This window comes from Bos indicus x Bos taurus, chromosome 9, assembly GCF_003369695.1.
Source record: "Bos indicus x Bos taurus breed Angus x Brahman F1 hybrid chromosome 9, Bos_hybrid_MaternalHap_v2.0, whole genome shotgun sequence".
In the NCBI taxonomy this organism is placed as follows: domain Eukaryota; kingdom Metazoa; phylum Chordata; class Mammalia; order Artiodactyla; family Bovidae; genus Bos; species Bos indicus x Bos taurus.
Genome location: NC_040084.1, coordinates 83,241,957 through 83,249,448, shown reverse-complemented (window position 1 = coordinate 83,249,448; position 7,492 = coordinate 83,241,957).

Genomic DNA, 7,492 nt, shown 5'->3' with positions numbered 1-7,492 from the left:
TATCGACAAATATTACTTGTATATATTTAAAGCGTACAACTTGATGGTTTAATATATATGTACACTGTGACACGATTACTACAATCAAGTTAATCAGCATATCCATAACCACACATTGCTATCACAGTTTTTGTAGTGAGAACATTCAAGATCAACTCTTGCAGCAAATTGCAGGTATACCATACAATATTATTAAGTATAGTCACAGAGAACTGTTGTAGCTCAATCATAAAGAGTCTGTCAGTGGTATAGGAGACCTAGATTCAATCCCTGGGTTGGGAAGATCCCCTGGAGAAGGAAACAGCAACCCACTCCAGTATTCTTCCTGGAAAATTCCATGAACAGAGGCACCTGGTGGGCTACAGTCCATGAGGTCGCAAGAGTCAGACATGACTTAGTGACTAAACCACCATTGTCACACGCTGTTCATTAAATCTCCAGAAGTGATTCATCCTGCATAACTGAATGTGTATACTCTTTGAACAACATCTCCCCGTTTCTCCCATCCCCAAGTCCCTGGAAAACACCTTTTTATTTTCTGCTTTTATGAGTTCAAATGCTTTAGAATCCACATATAAATTACATCATGTAGTAATTTGTTTTTCTGTGTCTGGCTTATTTCACTTGTCCTCCAGGTTTGTCCATTGATGCTTTCGAATTGTGGTGCTGGCAAAGACTCTTGAGAGTCTCTTGGACAGCCAGGAGATCAAACCAGTCAATCCTAAACAAAATCAAGTCTTAACATTTATTGGAAGTATTGATGCTGAAGTTGAAGCTCCAATATTTTGGCCACCTGATGTGAAGAGCTGGCTCATTGGAAAAGATCTTGATGCTGGAAAAGATTGAAGGCAAAAGGAGAAGGGGAAAACAGAGGATGGTTAAATAGCATCACCAACTCAATGGACATGAGTTTGAGCAAACCCCAGGAGATAGTGAAAGACAAGGAAGCCTGGCAGGCTTCAGTCCATGGAGTCGCATAGTGTCAAACATGACTTAGTGACTGAACAACAATAACATATATGTACTCACATCATCTTTATCCATTAATCCATTGATGAACACTTTAGATTGTTTCTATATATTGAATATTGTGCATAGTGCTTCAGTGAACACAGGGGTACAGATTTCTTCAAGATATTGATTTTATTTCCTTTGGTTACCTACCTAGATATGAGATTGCTAAATCATATGGCAGCTGTATTTTTCATTTTTTGAGGAAAACCTATGCCGTTTTCCATAATGGTTGTACTAGTTTACATTCTCATCAACAGTGTACCGGAGTTTATTTTTCCCTATAGCCTTGTCAGCATCTCTTTTGCCTTTTTGTAATAGCTATTCTAACAAGTTTAAAGTAATAGCTCATTGTAGGTTTGATTTCCACTTCTCTGATGATTAGGGATGTTGTGCACCCTTACCTTCATATACCTGTTGGCCATTTGAATGTGCTCTTTTGACAAGTGTGTATTCAGGCCCTTAGTCCACTTTTTAATCAGGTTTGTTTTGTTTTTATTGTTTGTTTTTGCTGTTTGACTGGCCCAATTATCTATATATTTCATATTAAACCACATACCAATTATATGGTTTGCAAATATTTTATCCCATTCTGTAGGTTGCTTTTCCTTGCAATCTCATTGAAAAATAGACAAAATTCATTGTCTGTTTTTGCTTTTGCTCCTGTGATTTGGCATCATATCCAACAAATTATTGCCCAGATTAATGTCAAGAAGCTTTTCCCCTATATTTTAGTCTAGTAGTTTTACAGTTTCAGGAATTATGTTTATTCCTTTAATCTGCTTTGAGGTGATTTTTGTAGATGATGGAAGAGAAGGGTCAAATTTCATTCTTCTCCATGGGGATATCCAGTTTTCCCAATATTGAGAAGAGATTAACTTTTCCTTATTATGGGTAATTAGCATTCTTGTCAAAGATCAGTTGACTACAGTTGTGTGGATTTATTTCTGGGCTCTCTATTCTGTTACACTGGCCTATATGTCTTTTTTTGCAAGGATACTGTTTTGATATAGCTTTGTAATATAATTTGAAATCAGGAAGTATGATACCTCCAACTTTGTTTTCCTTTCTCAAGATTCTTTTGGGGTTCCATATGAATACTAGAATTGTTATACTACTTCTGTAAAGAATGTCATTGGGACTTTGATAGGGCTTACATTGAACCTATGCACTGAATCTATGCAATCTTCCATTGAATCTTTGGGTAATATGGATATTTTATGAATTCTTCCAATCCACAAACAAAAGATGTCTTTCCGTTTATCTGTGTCTCTTGATCTCTTTTACCAATGCTTTGTAATTTTCAGTGTATGTCTTTTGTGTATTATGTCAAATTACATCTAATATTTTATTCTTTTTGTTGCTACTGTGAACTAAATTGTTTCCTTAATTTCCTTTTCAGCCAGTTTCTGTATTTTGTGTTGTTTGTGTATAGAAACATGACTGATTTTTGTATGTTGATTTTGTACCCTTCAACTTTACTGAATTCATTTATTAATTCTAACAGGTTTTGTTACTTGAGTCTTTATAGAGTTTTCTACATATATAATTATGTCATCTGCAAATAGAGAAAAATTTACTTCTCCCTTTCCAATTTGGATCCTTTTTATTTCTCTTTTCTTAACTCATTACCTTGGCTAAGACTTCCAGTACCATATTGAATAGAAGTGGTAAGAGTGAGCATTACTGCCTTGCACCAGTTATTGAAGGGAATGTTTTCATTTTTTCCTCACTGAATATGATGTTAGCTGTGAGCTTTTCATAAATGTCCTTTGTTGTGAACTTTGGAAGAATGTATTCTGCTTTTGGATGGAATGTTTTGTGTATATTTGTTACATAAAACATATGATCTGATGTTTCCTTAATGATATTCTGTCTAGACGATCTACCCATTGATATAAATTATTACATTTCTATTTCTCACTTTTGTCTGTTAATACATGCTTTATGTATTTAGGTGCCCCTATGTTGGGTGTATAAAAATTTACAAATGTTAGATCCCTGATGTTGGATTGACCCCTTTATGATTATAGAATGTCCTTTTTTGTCTCTTATTATAGTCTTTGTTTTAAAGTCTATTTTGTCTGATATGAGTATAGCTACCCCATCTTTCTTTTGGTTTCCATTTGCATAGAACAGCTTTTTCCATCCTTTCATTTTCAGTCTGTGCATTTCTGAAGTGAGTCTTTGGTAGAAGCATAAAGATGAGTCTTATTTTTTACCCATTAAGCCACTCGATGTCTTTCGATTGAGGAATTTAGTACATTTACATTTAAAGTAATTATTGATATGTATTTATTTACAGCTATGTTGTTAATTATTTTCTAGTTGTTTCACAGCTCCTCTCTGTTTCTTTCTTTTCTTTCTCTCCTCCTTTGTAATTTGCTAACTTTGCTTATTGGTATTTTTTAATTCCTTTCTCTTTAACTTTTGTACATCTGCTTTTTGCTTTGCAGTTACCATTAGGCTTACATATAACAACTTATAAGAACTTAAGTTTGATAACATTCTAAGGCTCTATATTTCTGCTCTCTACCTCCACCAGGTTTTATATTTTAGAAGCTGCATCTTATATCTTTTTATCTTGTATGAAAGTATTAGTCCTTCAGTCGTGTCCACCTCTCTGTGATCTCATGGACCTCTGTCCATGGAATTCTCCAGGCAAGAATACTGGAGTGGGTAGCCATTCTGTTATCCACAGGATCTTCCCAGACCAGTGATTGAATGTGGGTCTCCCACATTGCAGGCAGATTATTTACCATCTGAGCCACCAGGGAAGTCTTATGTATCCCTTAACTAATGATTGCAGTTATAGTCCTTTATCATATGATTCTTTTGCATTATTCTCTAGTACTCTGTATCTCATCTTCTAATTCTCATGAGATTGTCTTTGTACAGCAGATTATTTCAATTTTAAAGAACTAAATCTAATAAATTTAATAAATAATTTATTGTTTTATTGAAAAAAATTAATAAAATAATAACTGCCCAGCTTATCAGTTATTTTTCTTCACAGATTATGCTTTTGGTATACTATCTAAAAGTACCCCCATCATCACCATACCCAAAGTCTTCTAGGTTTTCTTCCATGCTATCTTTTAAGAGTTTTATACTTTTATATTTTATATTTATAGGGTTGACCAAAAAGTTTGTTCTGGTTTTTTCATAAGACATTATTGAAAGACCCAAACAAACTTTTTGGCTAACCCAATATCTGTCATCTATTTTTAGTTAATTCTTGTGAAGGTGATTTTGGCATTTTTGAAGTATGAAAAGATTTCCAGGATTGGTACCCCAGTTTATAACATTATAGCTATGGAAAATGAGGATTTGGTTTACATGAGCTTGTTTTTTAACCATCAAAGAATCAATTAGTTTTTAAGTTGGAAATCACTTGCTCTAGTGGTTTCTAAATATCTGTGTTTACGTTGGTTTCACTAGAGTTACCTGGATGGTTGGATGGATTTGGTTTATTTTTTTAAAGTTAATTCTTAGGATCTAATAATCAAGAAGGGACTTTAATGCATATGAACATAATTGACGATTATATGCTACTACTGTGTGTAAGTGCCCAATATGCTACTGGAGATCAGTGGAGAAGTAACTCCAGAAAGAATGAAGGGATGGAGCCAAAGCAAAAACAATACCCAGCTGTGGATGTGACTGGTGATAGAAGCAAGGTCCGATGCTGTAAAGAGTAATATTGCATAGGAACCTGGAATGTCAGGTCCATGAATCAAGGCAAATTGAAAGCAGTCAAACAGGAGATAGCAAGAGTGAATGTCGACATTCTAGGAATCAGCGAACTAAAATGGACTGGAATGGGTGAATTTAACTCAGATGACCATTATATCTACTACTGTGGGCACAAATCCCTTAGAAGAAATGGAGTAGCCATCATGGTCAACAAAAGAGCCCAAAATGCAGTACTTGGATGCAATCTCAAAAACGACAGAATGATCTCCGTTCGTTTCCAAGGAAACCATTCAATATGCTGGTAATCCAAGCCTAGGCCTCAACCAGTAATGCTGAAGAAGCTGAAGCTGAACGGTTCTATGAAGATCTATAACACCTTTTAGAACTAACACCCCCCCCACCCCCGCAAAAACAACACACAAAAAAATGTCCTTTTCGTTATAGGGGACTGGAATGCAAAAGTAGGAAGTCAAGAAACACCTGGAGTAACAGGCAAATTTGGCCTTAGAGTACGGAATGAAGCAGAGCAAAGGCTAATAGAGTTTTGCCAAGAGAATGCACTGGTCATAGCAAACACCCTCTTCCAACAACACTAGAGAGGACTCTAAACATGGACATCACCAGATGGTGAACACTGAAATCAGACTGATTATATTATTTGCAGCCAAAGATGGAGAAGCTCTATACAGTCAGCAAAAACAAGACCGGGAGCTGACTGTGGCTCAGATAGTGAACTCCTTATTGCCAAATTCAGACTGAAATTGAAGAAAGTGGGGAAAACCACTAGACCATTCAGGTATGACCTAAATCAAATCCCTTATGATTATGCAGTGGAAGTGAGAAACAGATTTAAGGGAAAAGATCTTATAGAGTGCCTGATGAACTATGGACGGAGGTCCGTGACATTGTACAGGAGACAGGGATCAAGACCACCCCCATGGAAAAGAAATGCAAGAAAGCAAAATGGCTGCCTGAGGAGGCCTTACAAATAACTGTGAAAAGAAGAGAAGTGAAAAGCAAAGGAGAAAAGGAAAGATATAAGCATCTGAATGTAGAGTTCCAAAGAATAGCAAGGAGAAAGTGCTGCACTCAATATGCCAGCAAATTTGGAAGACTCAGCAGTGGCCACAGGACTAGAAAAGGTCAGTTTTCATTTCAATCCCAAAGAAAGGCAATGCCAAAGAACGCTCAAACTACTGCACAATTGCACTCATCTCACACGCTAGTAACGTAATGCTCAAAATTCTCCAAGCCAGGCTTCAGCAATATGTGAACCGTGAACTTCCTGATGTTCAAGCTGGTTTTAGAAAAGGCAGAGGAACCAGAGATCAAATTGCCAACATCCACTGGATCATGGAAAAAGCAAGAGAGTTCCAGAAAAACATCTATTTCTGCTTTATTGACTATGCCAAAGCCTTTGACTGTGTGGATCACAATAAACTGTGGAAAATTCTGAGAGAGATGGGAATACCAGACTACCTGACCTGCCTCTTGAGAAACCTATATGCAGGTCAGGAAGCAACAGTTAGAACTGGACACGGAACAACAGACTGGTTCCAAACAGGAGAAGGAGTACTTCAAGGCTGTATATCGTCACCCTGCTTATTTAACATATATGCAGAATACACCATGAGAAATGCTGGGCTGGAAGAAGCACAAGCTGGAATCAAGATTGCCGAGAGAAATATCAATAACCTCAGATATGCAGATGACACCACCCTTATGGCAGAAAGTGGAGAGGAACTGAAAAGCCTCTTGATGAAAGTGAAAGTGGAGAGTGAAAAAGTTGGCTTAAAGCTCAACATTCAGAAAATAAAGATCATGGCATCCGGTCCCATCACTTCATGGGAAATAGATGGGGAAACAGTGGAAACAGTGTCAGACTTTATTTTGGGGGGCTCCAAAATCACTGCAGATGGTTATTGCAGCCATGAAATTAAAAGACATTTACTCCTTGGAAGGAAAGTTACAACCAACCTAGATAGCATATTAGAAAGCAGAGACATTACTTTGCCAACAAAGGTCTGTCTAGTGAAGGCTATGGTTTTTCCAGTGGTCATGTATGGATGTGAGAGTTGGGACTGTGAAGAAAGCTGAGCGCTGAGGAATTGATGCTTTTGAACTGTGGTGTTGGGAGAAGACTCTTGAGAGTCCCTTGGACTGCAGGGAGATCCAACCAGTCCATCCTAAAGATCAGTCCTGGGTGTTCATTGGAAGGACTGGTGCTGAAGCTGAAACTCCAATACTTTGGCCATCTCATGCAAAGAGTTGACTCATTGGAAAAGACCCTGATGCTGGGAGGGATTTGGTGCAGGAGGAGAAGGGGACGACAGAGGATGAGATGGCTGCATGGCATCATTGACTTGATGCACATGAGTTTGGGTGAACTCCGGGAGTTGGTAATGGACAGGGAGGACTGGCATGCTGTGATTCATGGGGTCGCAAAGAGTCGGACACGACTAAGCAACTTAACTGAACTGAATGCTACCACTGTGCAGTAGGTAAGGTATTTAAGTTTATTTAAGGAGGATGGCTCAGCTGGTAGAGAATCCACCTGCAATGTGGGATATCTGGGTTTGATCCCTGGGTTGGGAAGATCCCCTGGAGAAGGAAATTGCTTACCATTTCAGTATTCTGGCCTGGAGAATTCCTTGGACTGTATAGTCCATGGGTCACAAACGGTCAGACACGGCTGACTGAATTTCACTTCACATAGGGCCCGGAGGGCCAAAGAATGTTCAAACAACTGTACAAGTGCACTCATTTCACCTGCTGGCAAAGTAAT